Raw genomic sequence first — 17,466 nt, 5'->3', positions numbered from 1 at the left:
TGTATTTTTTTTTGACACCAAAGCCATGACACACTTTTCAAGTTATTTTATATAAAAAAAAATGTTTTAATTTGACACAAACTGCCTGCGATTGCTGACTGGTATCTGAAGTTAATGTTTATTAATATATAATGTATTTGACGCGAACTCCTGGAGATCGCTGGCAAGTATAATGGAACCTTACCAAAATATGAAATGTATTTTTTTTGACACCAAAGCCATGACACATTTTTCAAGTTATTTTATATAAAAAAAAAATGTTTTAATTTGACACAAACTGCCTGCGATTGCTGACTGGTATCTGAAGTTAATGTTTATTAATATATAATGTATTTGACGCGAACTCCTGGAGATCGCTGGCAAGTATAATGGAACCTTACCAAAAATATGAAATGTATTTTTTTGACACCAAAGCCATGACACACTTTTCAAGTTATTTTATATAAAAAAAAAATGTTTTTTATTTGACACAAACTGCCTGCGATTGCTGACTGGTATCTGAAGTTAATGTTTATTAATATATAATGTATTTGACGCGAACTCCTGGAGATCGCTGGCAAGTATAATGGAAACCTTACCAAAAATATGAAATGTATTTTTTTTTTGACACCAAAGCCATGACACACTTTTTTTCATTATTTTATATAAAAAGAAAATGTTTTAATTTGACACAAACTGCCTGCGATTGCTGACTGGTATCTGAAGTTAATGTTTATTAATATATAATGTATTTGACGCGAACTCCTGGAGATCGCTGGCAAGTATAATGCAACCTTACCAAAAATATGAAATGTATTTTTTTGACACCAAAGCCATGACACATTTTTCAAGTTATTTTATATAAAAAAAAAAATGTTTTAATTTGACACAAACTGCCTGCGATTGCTGACTGGTATGGTGAAAGTTAATGTTTATTAATATATAATGTATTTGACGCGAACTCCTGGAGATCGCTGGCAAGTATAATGCAACCTTACCAAAAATATGAAATGTATTTTTTTGACACCAAAGCCATGACACATTTTTCAAGTTATTTTATATAAAAAAAATGTTTTAATTTGACACAAACTGCCTGCGATTGCTGACTGGTATCTGAAGTTAATGTTTATTAATATATAATGTATTTGACGCGAACTCCTGGAGATCGCTGGCAAGTATAATGCAACCTTACCAAAAATATGAAATGTATTTTTTTGACACCAAAGCCATGACACACTTTTCAAGTTATTTTATATAAAAAAAAAAATGTTTTAATTTGACACAAACTGCCTGCGATTGCTGACTGGTATCTGAAGTTAATGTTTATTAATATATAATGTATTTGACGCGAACTCCTGGAGATCGCTGGCAAGTATAATGGAACCTTACCAAAAATATGAAATTTATTTTTTTGACACCAAAGCCTGACACACACTTTTCAAGTTATTTTATATAAAAAGGAAATGTTTTAATTTGACACAAACTGCCTGCGATTGCTGACTGGTATCTGAAGTTAATGTTTATTAATATATAATGTATTTGACGCGAACTCCTGGAGATCGCTGGCAAGTATAATGGAACCTTACCAAAAATATGAAATGTATTTTTTTTTTTTTGACCAAAGCCATGACACATTTTTTTTCAAGTTATTTTATATAAAAAAAAAATGTTTTAATTTGACACAAACTGCCTGCGATTGCTGACTGGTATCTGAAGTTAATGTTTATTAATATATAATGTATTTGACGCGAACTCCTGGAGATCGCTGGCAAGTATAATGGAACCTTACCAAAAATATGAAATTTATTTTTTTGACACCAAAGCCATGACACACACTTTTCAAGTTATTTTATATAAAAAGAAAATGTTTTAATTTGACACAAACTGCCTGCGATTGCTGACTGGTATCTGAAGTTAATGTTTATTAATATATAATGTATTTGACGCGAACTCCTGGAGATCGCTGGCAAGTATAATGCAACCTTACCAAAAATATGAAATTTATTTTTTTGACACCAAAGCCCTGACACACTTTTCAAGTTATTTTATATAAAAAAAAAATGTTTTAATTTGACACAAACTGCCTGCGATTGCTGACTGGTATCTGAAGTTAATGTTTATTAATATATAATGTATTTGACGCGAACTCCTGGAGATCGCTGGCAAGTATAATGAAACCTTACCAAAAATATGAAATGTATTTTTTTGACACCAAAGCCATGACACATTTTTCAAGTTATTTTATATAAAAGGAAATGTTTTAATTTGACACAAACTGCCTGCGATTGCTGACTGGTATCTGAAGTTAATGTTTATTAATATATAATGTATTTGACGCGAACTCCTGGAGATCGCTGGCAAGTATAATGCAACCTTACCAAAAATATGAAATTTATTTTTTTGACACCAAAGCCATGACACACTTTTCAAGTTATTTTATATAAAAAGAAAATGTTTTAATTTGACACAAACTGCCTGCGATTGCTGACTGGTATCTGAAGTTAATGTTTATTAATATATAATGTATTTTACGCGAACTCCTGGAGATCGCTGGCAAGTATAATGGAACCTTACCAAAAATATGAAATGTATTTTTTTGACACCAAAGCCCTGACACACTTTTCAAGTTATTTTATATAAAAAAAAAATGTTTTAATTTGACAAACTGCCTGCGATTGCTGACTGGTATCTGAAGTTAATGTTTATTAATATATAATGTATTTGACGCGAACTCCTGGAGATCGCTGGCAAGTATAATGGAACCTTACCAAAAATATGAAATTTATTTTTTTGACACCAAAGCTCTGACACAGTTTTCAAGTTATTTTATATAAAAAGGAAATGTTTTAAAGTGACACAAACTGCCTGCGATTGCTGACTGGTATCTGAAGTTAATGTTTATTAATATATAATGTATTTGACACGAACTCCTGGAGATCGCTGGCAAGTATAATGGAACCTTACCAAAAATATGAAATGTATTTTTTTGACACCAAAGCCATGACACATTTTTCAAGTCATTTTATATAAAAAGAAAATGTTTTAATTTGACAAAAACTGCCTGCGATTGCTGACTGGTATCTGAAGTTAATGTTTATTGATATAAAATGTATTTGACGCAATCTCCTGGAGATCGCTGGCAAGTATAATGTAATCTTACCAAAAAAAAAAAAATATATTTTTTTTTTGACACCAAAGCTCTGACACAGTTTTCAAGTTATTTTATATAAAAAGAAAATGCTTTAATTTGACACAAACGCAACATTCACCTCTCTCGTCGTTGGATCTGCAGCACAGACAGCGGTCTCTCCCTCTCCAGCTCAGCCTGTGTTGTGAGAGTCCCCTGGGTGCGTCGACGGTGATCTTGAAGAGCAATCTTCCTTCTAAAAGGGTGATTTCTCTGATAGAGCTGGCATGGTAGGATTGTGTGTTGGTTAACATATCTTTCCCTCCGTGTCATCCTGGTTGCGGCTTACCTTCCCAAACGATCGACACGACCGTTGTGTTCAGTGTTGAGTTATGCTCACGCTGATGCAGCGCTTGTTGTTGACTCATGTTTTGCTTGCGAGAGCTCGATCATGGACGCGCTTGCTCGTCAGCCGCATGCTTTACGTGAAGCCGCGGCTCACTCCGACTGCTTCCCGCTCCGGTCCTTCTACTTTCGGGTACGAGGCCGTTGCGATGTGCGTCGGTAACGAGCATTAGGAAGCAGGGAAGGCTCTGCCGGGTGAAAACCCCACAAACCTCTCGCTCCTCGTGTCCCTTGATCCAAACGATCAACACGACCGTTGTATTCAGTGTTGAGATTCTCACGCCGATGCAGCGCTTGTTGTTGATTCATGTTTTGCCGGCGAAAACATGACCTGGGCGCACGAGCCGTATGCTTACGTTCCCGACTGCTACCCGCTCCGGTCCTTCTACTTCCGGGTACGAGGCCGTTGCGATGTGCATTGGTGACGAGCATTACAAAGCAAGGAAGGTTTTGCCGGGTGAAAACCCCGCAAACCCCTCGCTTCGTGCGTCCCTCGATTGAGTTTCCGGACAAGTTTGTTAGTCTGTCTCAGTACAGCTGACTTTCTTATTCAGAACTCCTAATTGGGCGGAAATGGTTAGCGGCAGCATCGCTAAGGAAGGGCGTGAACTATTTGAAAGCAGAAACTTCAGCTGAGCAAGCCTCTACGGGGGACTGATTCTCAGTTTGAGGTGGATGCTAAAAAATGGCGGCCGTGCCTGAAACGGGCAGCCAAGAAGGGGCTGGTTAATAGACATCTGGGTAACGTCCTGTACGCTCGTTTCCAGTGTCTGTTTCCCGGAAGTACACGAGAAGTCGGTGAAATCGCGGAAAGCCCATTTAAAAAAAAAAAAAAAAAAATGGTCAGAACGTGTTAAACCAACTTCTCCTCCTTCACCACTCTCGATGGGGGTCCAGCGAGGGGTTTCAGAGGTTCCCCCAGGCGGAGGGGGCGATTGCAGTGTACTCCCTGCTAATTGCCGCCGCTTGTGGGATTCCTTCCAGAACTCCCGTTCAGGGCCTGTAAGTTCTTCCGGGCAAGGCTTACATGGCTTCTGGACAGGCTGCGTCCGCCTTACATACCATGGCCATCCTCTGGGCGTTCAGGCCGTGGCGTTGCGAGCTCATTACGAGGGTGGTTCCAACCTAGAGCTGTGAGTCGTGGCGCACGCTCTAGGAAGGGCGATGTCTACTTGTTGGTCCAGGAACGCCACCTGTGGCTGCACCTGTCAGAAATGCGGGAAATTTGAAGTCCGCTTCTTACCCCCAATTTTTCCTTCTGGCAACACCGTGATAGAATTTGCAGCGAAAGTCCTTCACGGTAGGAGCAGACAGAGCCGCGGGTCAGGGCTCCGGTCCTCTACCCCCGACTACTCCTGTCTGTTCGTCGCCACGGACGGTCCCCTATAGAACTCCTGAGGCCCCGCGACAGCCGGGCCTCCGGCCTGACCGCCCAGCGGTCAGAGATCTTGTGGGAAGGTGGCAACACAAGCTTGTCGGTAGGCTTGCTAGAACCCTCGTTAGGCTTCTAGTTTTTCTTCTGACGAGCAATCCAGAGCAGGCGGGCTAGCTGACCCGTCCAGATCCACTCTCGACCCGGGGATGAGAGATGGATTCGGTACAAACTCTGCATAATGGCAAAGACACACCGCGCTCTTGGGGCTTCATCTCCAAACACGGCGTTCTCTGCCTTATTCAGCCACGACATTCCCATTCCAGGTACGTCGGGCATAGTTCCCTGAGACCTGAAGCTTCTCAGAACTACCTGACTTGGCTATGCAACTCAGGTTGCAAGGCATCCGCTAAGGTCTACGGCATTCTCTTATAAATCGACTCAGGGCAAGAATGTTATGGTCCCTTAAGCGGAGATCGCAGCCCCCCTGGGAAGGGTGCGATCGATCCTATCCCCTCAGCCAAAATGAAGGTAAGGGTTTGCTGACCCCTACTTCATTGTACCAAGATGGGTGGTTGACTCATACCAATCTTAAAACAGAGGTTTTTGAATCGGGCCCTTTCTCGAGCTCCCGTTCAAACATTAGCCCTTGAACACACATTCCTTGTGTGTCAGGGCTTAAGATTGGTTGATGGCATTGGACCTGAGCGACACGTACTATCATGTCTTGATCCTCCAAGACTCTGTCTTCGAGATCAGGCTCATCAGTACAAGGTTCTCCCTGCGGCCTATCCCTGCCGCCCTGCGCCTTTACGAAGGTAGCAGGGGCTGCCCTTGCCCCCCTCAGGGAAGTGGGCATCCGCATTCTCAATTATCTTGACAACTGGCTATTCCTAGCTCACTCGTGGGATATGGGTTGCGTACACAGGGACATGGTTCTCAACCATTGGCCCAGTTGGGACCTCAGGTCAACTGGGAAAAGAGCAAACTCTCCCTGGCACAGAGGATCTCTTTTCTCGGCGTAGAGCTGGATTCGGTTAGTATGTCTGCGCGTCTCTTCCCAGAGCGTGCACAGTCAGTTCTGAGGTGTGTGGCAACACTCCGATGCGGTCAGCGGTCCCCCTAAAACAGGTTCAGAGGCTCCTAGGGCACATGGCATCCTCAGCTGCGGTCACGCCGTTGGGTTTGATGCACATGAGACCGCTGCAGCACTGGCTTCATACTCGAGTCCCCAGGTGGGCGTGGCATCAGGGCACATCCCGTGTGAACATCACACCATTGTGTCGCCAGACACCCAGCCCTTGGACAGACATTGTGTTCCTGTGGTCAGGTGTCCCCTTGGAACAAGTGTCCAGACGCATCGTTGTCACCACAGATGCTTCCAAGATTGGCTGGGGTGCCACCTGCGACGGGCAGGCAGCTTCCGGGGTCTGGACAGGCCCCCGACTGTTCTGGCACATAAATTGTCTGGAGTTGTTGGCAGTGCTTCTAGCTCTGAGGAGGTTCCGGCCTAGGATTCAGGGCAAGCATGTGTTGGTCAGGTCCGACAACACTGCGACTGTGGCCTACATCAACCACCAGGGCGATGTACGCTCCTTTCGCATGTCACAACTAGCCCGCCATCTCCTGCTCTGGAGTCAACACAGACTCAAGTCTCTATGTACCACTCACATTCCGGGCGGAACCAATCGTATAGCCGATTCCCTGTCATGACAGGTTTTGCTCGGAGGCGAGTGGAGGCTCCACCCCCAGTCGGTCCAACTGATTGGGATCGATTCGGCCAGGCAGAGATGGTTCTCTTTGCCTCACCGGAATCCACCCACTGCCAGTTGTGACATGGTCTGACCGAGGCCCCCCTCGGGTTAGACGCACTGGCACACAGTTGGCCGAGGGGCTGGCTCAAGTATGCGTTTCCTCCAGTGAGCCTCATCGCACAAACTTTGTGCAAAGTCAGGGAGGACAGGGAACAGATTCTCTTGGTGGCCCCCTTCTGGCCCAACAGAACCTGGTTCTCAGACCTGGTGCTCCTGGCATCAGCCCCTCCCTGGTGCATTCCTCTGAGGGAGGACCTCCTTTCTCAGGGGAAGGGCACATTCTGGCACCCGCGCCTCAATCTTTGGAACCTCCACCTATGGTCCCTGGACGCGACCAGGAGGACTTCAGAGACCCTTTCCTTCAGTGGTAAACACACTTCTACAGGCAAGAGCCCCCTGACGGCTGTATGACTTAAAGTGGCGCATCTTGAGAACTGGAGTTCTTCCCACGGGAGGGACCCACGGAGCTGTGGTATCGAATCAGTGTTATCCTTTCTCCAAAAGGGCCTGGACAGGCACCTATCTGCATCTACACTCAGGGTTCATGTCGCAGCCATATCAGCTAACCATGACCTGGTGGGCGGCAGATCGGTGGGGAAACACGATTCGGTATCAGGTTTCTGAGAGGAGCTCTGAACCCTCCTCGGCCGCATCTAATCCCCTCTTGGGATCTTGCTGTGGTTCTCCAAGGTCTACAACAAGATCCAATTGAGCCCCTTCAGTCAGTCCGTGCCCTGCGCATCTACATGGAACAAACTCAGCCCTTGAGATGTTCGGAACAGCTCTTGTCTGTTACGGAGGACAGCAGAAGGGGAAAGTTGTCTCCAAGCAGAGGATCTCCCACTGGCTGGCAAACGCGATCTGGATGGCCTACCGGGCCAGAGGCCTACCCTGCCCTCTGGAGGTAAGAGTCCATTCGACTAGGGGCGTTGCTGCCTCAGCAGCCCTTGCAAATGGGGCCTCATTAACAGACATCGGTAGAGCTGCAGGTTGGGCTACACCTAACACATTTGCCAGATTTTATAATTTGCGCCTGGAGCCAGTGTCAGCTAGAGTTTTGAACACAAATTCTTGACTCTGCACACTGGCTGGCGTAGAGCTTGCCTAAAGCACTTCCCCCTAACGGTGATTATGCTTTGAGTCTCAGTAGGTTTCCTGAACGCGAACCCTGGGCACCATTCCATCATTGGCACTCCTGACGTAGCAGAGTTTGGCGGAGGAACTTGTTACGAAATCTCAATGCAAGGTATGGTTACTTCTCTAACTCTTGGTTGGATTTGTGCCCCATATGTAGTGGCCCCATGTGTGTATTTTCCACCTATAACTCCTGTGGTGCGGTGTTTTCCCCTGAAGACAGGTTTGTCTCTAGGGCCTGAGTCAGGTTGTCTCCCGGGTGTGAGACCCACCTCAGGTTCCATATTTAATGATGTCACTTTATACCCCCCTTTTGGGCAGGTTGTGAACTCCGTAGTGCCTTTTCCTTCGGGAAACCGGCACTTCCCCAACGTTCTCAGACACTCAGCCGCTCCACTGAGGAAGGCCCGGCTGGCAACCTTACCAAAAATATGAAATTTATTTTTTGACACCAAAGCCATGACACACTTTTCAAGTTATTTTATATAAAAAGAAAATGTTTTAATTTGACACAAACTGCCTGCATAATGGAACCTTACCAAAAATATGAAATTTATTTTTTTGACACCAAAGCCATGACACACTTTTCAAGTTATTTTATATAAAAAGAAAATGTTTTAATTTGACACAAACTGCCTGCGATTGCTGACTGGTATCTGAAGTTAATGTTTATTAATATATAATGTATTTGACGCGATCTCCTGGAGATCGCTGGCAAGTATAATGCAACCTTACCAAAAATATGAAATTTATTTTTTTGACACCAAAGCCATGACACACTTTTCAAGTTATTTTATATAAAAAAAAGAAATGTTTTAATTTGACACAAACTGCCTGCGATTGCTGACTGGTATCTGAAGTTAATGTTTATTAATATATAATGTATTTGACGCGAACTCCTGGAGATCGCTGGCAAGTATAATGGAACCTTACCAAAAATAATATGAAATTTATTTTTTGACACCAAAGCCATGACACACTTTTCAAGTTATTTTATATAAAAAGAAAATGTTTTAATTTGACACAAACTGCCTGCGATTGCTGACTGGTATCTGAAGTTAATGTTTATTAATATATAATGTATTTGACGCGAACTCCTGGAGATCGCTGGCAAGTATAATGGAACCTTACCAAAAATATGAAATGTATTTTTTGACACCAAAGCCATGACACACTTTTCAAGTTATTTTATATAAAAAGAAAATGTTTTAATTTGACACAAACTGCCTGCGATTGCTGACTGGTATCTGAAGTTAATGTTTATTAATATATAATGTATTTGACGCGAACTCCTGGAGATCGCTGGCAAGTATAATGCAACCTTACCAAAAATATGAAATTTATTTTTTTGACACCAAAGCCATGACACACTTTTCAAGTTATTTTATATAAAAAGAAAATGTTTTAATTTGACACAAACTGCCTGCGATTGCTGACTGGTATCTGAAGTTAATGTTTATTAATATATAATGTATTTGACGCGATCTCCTGGAGATCGCTGGCAAGTATAATGCAACCTTACCAAAAATATGAAATTTATTTTTTTTTTTTTGACAAAGCCATGACACACTTTTCAAGTTATTTTATATAAAAAGAAAATGTTTTAATTTGACACAAACTGCCTGCGATTGCTGACTGGTATCTGAAGTTAATGTTTATTAATATATAATGTATTTGACGCGATCTCCTGGAGATCGCTGGCAAGTATAATGGAACCTTACCAAAAATATGAAATTTATTTTTTTGACACCAAAGCCATGACACACTTTTCAAGTTATTTTATATAAAAAGAAAATGTTTTAATTTGACACAAACTGCCTGCGATTGCTGACTGGTATCTGAAGTTAATGTTTATTAATATATAATGTATTCGACGCGATCTCCTGGAGATCGCTGGCAAGTATAATGCAACCTTACCAAAAATATGAAATTTATTTTTTTGACACCAAAGCCATGACACACTTTTCAAGTTATTTTATATAAAAAGAAAATGTTTTAATTTGACACAAACTGCCTGCGATTGCTGACTGGTATCTGAAGTTAATGTTTATTAATATATAATGTATTTGACGCGAACTCCTGGAGATCGCTGGCAAGTATAATGGAACCTTACCAAAAATATGAAATTTATTTTTTTGACACCAAAGCCATGACACACTTTTCAAGTTATTTTATATAAAAAGAAAATGTTTTAATTTGACACAAACTGCCTGCGATTGCTGACTGGTATCTGAAGTTAATGTTTATTAATATATAATGTATTTGACGTATATCGCTGGCAATAATGTAAATACCAAAAAAACTTACCATTTATTTTTTTGAACCAAAGCCATGACACACTTTTCAAGTTATTTTATATAAAAAGAAAATGATCACTTTTATAAAAACCTTAAAAATATGAAATTTATTTGACACCAAAATGACACACTTTTCAAGTTATTTTATATAAAAAGAAAATGTTTTAATTTGACACAAACTGCCTGCGATTGCTGACTGGTATCTGAAGTTAATGTTTATTAATATATAATGTATTCGACGCGATCTCCTGGAGATCGCTGGCAAGTATAATGCAACCTTACCAAAAATATGAAATTTATTTTTTTTGACACCAAAGCCATGACACACTTTTCAAATTATTTTATATAAAAAGAAAATGTTTTAATTTGACACAAACTGCCTGCGATTGCTGACTGGTATCTGAAGTTAATGTTTATTAATATATAATGTATTTGAAACTGACTCCTGGAGATCGCTGGCAAGTATAATGGAAATTTATTTTTTTGACACCAAAGCCATGACAACTTTTCAAGTTATTTTATATAAAAAGAAAATTACCAAAAATGGTATCTGAAAATTTTATTTTTTTTTGACGCACAACAAATCGCTGGCAAATATAATGCAACCTTACCAAAAATATGAAATTTATTTTTTTTTTTTTTTCACACACTTTTTTTATTTTATATAAAAAAAATGTGTTTTAATTTGACACAAACTGCCTGCGATTGCTGACTGGTATCTGAAGTTAATGTTTATTAATATATAATGTATTTGACGCGATCTCCTGGAGATCGCTGGCAAGTATAATGGAACCTTACCAAAAAAAAATTTTTATTTTTTTGACACCAAAGCCATGACACACTTTTCAAGTTATTTTATATAAAAAGAAAATGTTTTAATTTGACACAAACTGCCTGCGATTGCTGACTGGTATCTGAAGTTAATGTTTATTAATATATAATGTATTTGAATGCGATCTCCTGGAGATCGCTGGCAAGTATAATGCAACCTTACCAAAAATATGAAATTTATTTTTTTGACACAAAAGCCATGACATTGACTTTTTTTTAAAGTTATTTTATATAAAAAGAAAATAATGCAACCTTACCAAAAATATGAAATTTATTTTTTTGACACAAAGCCATGACACACTTTTCAAGTTATTTTATATAAAAAGAAAATGTTTTAATTTGACACAAACTGCCTGCGATTGCTGACTGGTATCTGAAGTTAATGTTTATTAATATATAATGTATTTGACGCGAACTCCTGGAGATCGCTGGCAAGTATAATGCAACCTTACCAAAAATATGAAATTTATTTTTTTTTTTTGACACAAAGCCATGACACACTTTTCAAGTTATTTTATATAAAAAGAAAATGTTTTAATTTGACACAAACTGCCTGCGATTGCTGACTGGTATCTGAAGTTAATGTTTATTAATATATAATGTATTTGACGCGATCTCCTGGAGATCGCTGCTGGCAAGTATAATGCAACCTTACCAAAAATATGAAATTTATTTTTTTGACACCAAAGCCATGACACACTTTTCAAGTTATTTTATATAAAAAGAAAATGTTTTAATTTGACACAAACTGCCTGCGATTGCTGACTGGTATCTGAAGTTAATGTTTATTAATATATAATGTATTTGACGCGATCTCCTGGAGATCGCTGGCAAGTATAATGGAACCTTACCAAAAATGAAATTTTTATTTTTTTGACACCAAAGCCATGACACACTTTTCAAGTTATTTTATATAAAAAAAAATGTTTTAATTTGACACAAACTGCCTGCGATTGCTGACTGGTATCTGAAGTTAATGTTTATTAATATATAATGTATTTGACGCGAACTCCTGGAGATCGCTGGCAAGTATAATGCAACCTTACCAAAAATATGAAATTTATTTTTTTTTTTTGACCAAAGCCATGACACACTTTTCAAGTTATTTTATATAAAAAAAAAAATGTTTTAATTTGACACAAACTGCCTGCGATTGCTGACTGGTATCTGAAGTTAATGTTTATTAATATATAATGTATTTGACGCGATCTCCTGGAGATCGCTGGCAAGTATAATGCAACCTTACCAAAAATATGAAATTTATTTTTTTGACACCAAAGCCATGACACACTTTTCAAGTTATTTTATATAAAAAGAAAATGTTTTAATTTGACACAAACTGCCTGCGATTGCTGACTGGTATCTGAAGTTAATGTTTATTAATATATAATGTATTTGACGCGAACTCCTGGAGATCGCTGGCAAGTATAATGCAACCTTACCAAAAATATGAAATTTATTTTTTTTTTTTGACAAAGCCATGACACACTTTTCAAGTTATTTTATATAAAAAGAAAATGTTTTAATTTGACACAAACTGCCTGCGATTGCTGACTGGTATCTGAAGTTAATGTTTATTAATATATAATGTATTTGACGCGATCTCCTGGAGATCGCTGGCAAGTATAATGGAACCTTACCAAAAATATGAAATTTATTTTTTTTGACACCAAAGCCATGACACACTTTTCAAGTTATTTTATATAAAAAGAAAATGTTTTAATTTGACACAAACTGCCTGCGATTGCTGACTGGTATCTGAAGTTAATGTTTATTAATATATAATGTATTTGACGCGAACTCCTGGAGATCGCTGGCAAGTATAATGCAACCTTACCAAAAATATGAAATTTAAATTTTTTGACACAAAGCCATGACACACTTTTCAAGTTATTTTATATAAAAAGAAAATGTTTTAATTTGACACAAACTGCCTGCGATTGCTGACTGGTATCTGAAGTTAATGTTTATTAATATATAATGTATTTGACGCGAACTCCTGGAGATCGCTGGCAAGTATAATGCAACCTTACCAAAAATATGAAATTTATTTTTTTGACACCAAAGCCATGACACACTTTTCAAATTATTTTATATAAAAAGAAATGTTTTAATTTGACACAAACTGCCTGCGATTGCTGACTGGTGGTATCTGAAGTTAATGTTTATTAATATATAATGTATTTGACGCGATCTCCTGGAGATCGCTGGCAAGTATAATGGAACCTTAATATGAAATTTATTTTTTTGACACCAAAGCCATGACACAAAGCCATTCAAGTTATTTTATATAAAAAAAGAAAATGTTTTAATTTGACACAAACTGCCTGCGATTGCTGACTGGTATCTGAAGTTAATGTTTATTAATATATAATGTATTTGACGCGATCTCCTGGAGATCGCTGGCAAGTATAATGCAACCTTACCAAAAATATGAAATTTATTTTTTTGACACCAAAGCCATGACACACTTTTCAAGTTATTTTATATAAAAAGAAAAATGTTTTAATTTGACACAAACTGCCTGCGATTGCTGACTGGTATCTGAAGTTAATGTTTATTGCTCCATATTTTATAGCTAATTTGTGTGGAACGCTTAAAAAGTTTAGAAACCACACAGTAGTGTCATAACGTTATCGACGTCATGCCGTTCTGGTGGGTGGGCCTTATCGCTCCGTCAGGTAAACTGAGTCAGCCATCTTGATTTTGCCTTGATGCGGGGAAGTGGAACACAGTTTAATTTGTTTTTGTTTGTTTGTAATGCGCACTTTTATCCCCCTGCTTCAAACCACCTCCACCTCAGTTTTTTTTTTCATTAGTCTTATTGCCCTCGTTTTCTTAAGCGCGCATCAGCCCTGATTTGGTAAGTAACGCTAAGGTTTTTATTTTATTAAATTTGGAACTGGGAATACATTTGTCCAATGTGCACAGCGATTTTTTTTTTTTGTAAATAGTTTACAAATCCAAGTACTTGTAATTTGTAGAAGTTGCTGAATGTGACAAATACGTCTTACAATCTTACAACGGTGAAATGTTATCAGCAGGTTTCCCGTATGAACTACATTTCCCATAACGCATGTTTGCCCGGGACACTGACGGTGGAGTTAGGTCCACGAGTCAGAACTCTCTGGTGGGGGCCAGAAGCATAACTTTATCCCTGCTTCCCGGTTTCTGCCGGTTGTTGTTATCGCTGTTCGCCGCTAATGCATGTGAGTACTGTGAGTATACTTATTTCTTAAGTGTCCGCGTTACACAGTCTATATTTTACGTTGTCGAGCTGTGTGTATGTGTGTGCTAGCGTGAAACGAACAATGCTTAACAACATAATGTCAGTGTGTTATCATGATGCTAACCAGACCTGTGTTTGTATTTCTTCGTAAACTCAAGTGTGTGGTTGTGAGATCATCTCGAAATCATTTTAACAGTTCAGGTAGGATGTATTATGAAATAGTGTTTAACAATTGGTTTTATTTTATGTGTTTCCACAGTCATTCCTTTGCTATTTCTTTAAATGTTTTTAAATGTCATGAACACATCCTATGCTCTTTGTTGCCAAGAAATCGTTGGAGCTCTTGTAGCTCCACAGGTGAGAGATGTCGTGGGCAGATGGCCAGCCCTACTTACGGAATCACAGGTAAAAAAATAAAAAATAAAAAATATTTTATTATTTTACTGTTCTCCCTGTTGAGAGCAATTAATCAACATGACTCTTAAGCATGCCCACTTTGAACATGAACATGATGATGTTTCCAATATTTAAATGACTATTTAAAAACCTGAATTTTCAAAAAATTCACCAGAACGCAAATGGCAAATGTAAAAGTTGACAACACATCACGCTGTGACATATTTTTGCCATTCACCATAAACAAAATATACAGAGGTTTATTATTAGATTTCCTTTAGATAACATTATACAGCCTGTTTTAAATTAAAGAATGACAATTAACTTTCTATTCTGACCTTGGTTCTGACTCATCCCTAATAGAATTGCCCTTGGTTTTGCTACCTGCCAACTGAAAACTTCTCAAAATACATTCACATTTCTGTTTCTAATTCATCTTTGTATATTTCTGTGTAATTCTGTCTATGTACAGGTGTTTGCAGAGTTCCACCGAATCAACAACGTTAACCTGCGCAATCAATTCTACAAGGAGCTGGACAGACACACGCCTAAACTCATCACCTTGTTCAGAGACAAGGCCACCAAGACTGGCAAGATAGCGGAGGAGCTAACCAAGCTCATGAGGATTTATGACCTTCAGGTGAATTTTTAACTTTGCATGATTCAGAAACAGATTATTAATAGATTGTTTGCAGACAACTATAAGAAGCCATAGTGTGAATTGCCTCGACTGTGCCCCGAGGTTAAGTGTTTATGGCATGAACACAACATTGTCAGTCTCATCAGAGATAAATGTCTTGACAAGATGTATTCTATCAGAAAGAGGTACCTTAAAAAGATACTTTATCAGCTTCAATTTGAAGAAGTCCAAATAAGTACTGTTTTTGTAAAAATTTGATTTACAATTTTGAGTTTTTTCCTTTGTGAGTTATTTAAGTATTTACAATAGAAAATGATTCATTTGAAAAATGTTTTACTGAAGAAATGGTGACCCAAAATACTGTATCTACCATCTATAGCAATGACCACCATCAGAATATGGAGCTATTTAACACTTAGATTTTTTTAAGTGTTTGCTCTGCATTTGTGTAATTACTATAGTAATGGATATTTTTTGTCCATCTAGGAACAACGTGATGTAAATATGAGACGGGCCCTCGTCCTTTGTGCACTTCCTGTGTACCTGCGTGAAGATGCCTCCAAGTTCCTCAGGACCTATAACGTAAGTGTACTGGCCTCACTATCGATCCCTTTGCCTAGCTATCCAGTCAACTTAAATATATGACATCACTCAAAGAACTCTATTAGAACAAGTGGGGTATTCCAGAAAGCAGGTTAGGTAAAAACTCAGAGTGAACCCTGAGATAAGGGAAACTCTTGAGTTAACCATTCCAGAGGGCTATTCCAGAAAGTAGGTTCAACAAACACTGAGCCTAACCCTGAACTCTGAGTTGATTTACCCTGTGAAGTGAAACTCTTGAGTTTTCAGTTCAGGACCCTTTGTCGGACATGGTGGAGGTGAGCAGCACTTTATGTTCATCTACTCAGCAGGATGTTAGGACACAGATGTGTGTTAAACAGCATCTGTTGGTGGTAAAAGCTACTACAAGTTAAAATATCTACTGAATAAACATTTGCTTTGTTTAATATGTAAAATAAAAACCAAAGTGAGGAGCCAACGTGAGAATGTTTTTATATTTCATTTTCAGCCAATTTAAATTAAATAGAATAGTCTAAATTTAATAAAACACTGAACAACATTCAACCACTTCCTCAAAGGCTAATATAAAGAAAGTGATGTTACATTCAAACTGAAAAGACGACGGCATCTAAAACTTTGTCAGTGATTTTTATTATGGCCGCAGCCAGCAAATGTCTGCTTCCTGTTTTCTCCCCTGTTGCCATGGTGAATCACAGTATTGGAGCTCCATTTATGATGGCTTTTTACTAGTCGTCAGGCACAGGCTCAACTCAGAGTTAACATACTCAGAGTCGACTTACCTAACTCAGATCAGCTGTTTTGGAACTGAAAACTCAGAGTTTCACTTCACAGGGTACGTCAACTCAGAGTTTGTTGAACCTCCTTTTGGAATACCCCCCAGGACCAGGTTTATGAAGTTCACTTGAGTTGTTATTCTACAAACTGACATGTAGAAATTATGAAAAGGTAAGTATAAAGCATTCCACGACTCAAAAAGTGCTAACTGATGGGTATGAAACTAACATACGATATAAGCATATGTACAGAAAATAGTTTGAACATGTAGCTTAGTTGCAGTCTAAGTGCTAAGTGACAGTAATGTCTAGACATCATTAGCATGATTTGTATCCTTGAGGGGCTGAATTCATTCTTGTATTATTTGTGTTTTGTAGTCAGCAGATGGTCTAGACCTCACTGACACTCCGTTGGCTTTCCTGACAGTCGTCACGGATGACACTACTGATGCGTCCCTCTTCAGCCCTGAGAGCATCTGTATTGTCGTGGAGGATAAATACTTGTGAGTGGTCCCACAAATCTGGCTGACTCATTTCTCCTGCTCTTTGGGTACATCTATGCACTAGACCTACAGTACCCAAAGAATCTTGAACTTACATTCACATTTATCCAAAAAGTTGTGGTGTGTCTTGAGGACAACAAACCACTGAAAGGGCGTCTACTGACGCTGAAGAATGATTTGTTCAGTGAGTGAATCATTCAGAATGGATCATTTGTTGAGCTGAGTATTGAGGAAGGTTTTTTTTTTTGTTGTTGTTTTTGTTCCCCTCTTTACAAATGTAATTATTTGCCTCTTCTACCTCAGATTTAAGATGTGACAATGTTTGCCTGTTCTACCTCAGATTTAATACATTGATTGTTAATAGATACATTTCACTACATTTGA

The 17,466-nt window shown here is 38.9% G+C and overlaps 1 long non-coding RNA gene across 1 annotated transcript; it reads right to left on the bottom strand.

The window, feature by feature from the left end:
• Positions 1-1,833: 1,833 nt before the first annotated feature.
• LOC127162232 (uncharacterized) lies at positions 1,834-2,982 on the bottom strand. The gene is made up of 3 exons (XR_007827282.1): positions 2,939-2,982; positions 2,158-2,352; positions 1,834-1,961 (listed from the first exon to the last, which is right to left on the bottom strand). It is a non-coding gene; the product is annotated as an uncharacterized LOC127162232 (long non-coding RNA).
• Between the last annotated feature and the right edge of the window lie 14,484 nt (positions 2,983-17,466).

The sequence above is a fragment of the Labeo rohita genome, unplaced genomic scaffold, assembly GCF_022985175.1.
Source record: "Labeo rohita strain BAU-BD-2019 unplaced genomic scaffold, IGBB_LRoh.1.0 scaffold_862, whole genome shotgun sequence".
NCBI lineage: Eukaryota > Metazoa > Chordata > Actinopteri > Cypriniformes > Cyprinidae > Labeo > Labeo rohita.
This window is presented reverse-complemented; position numbering and strand designations above follow the sequence as displayed.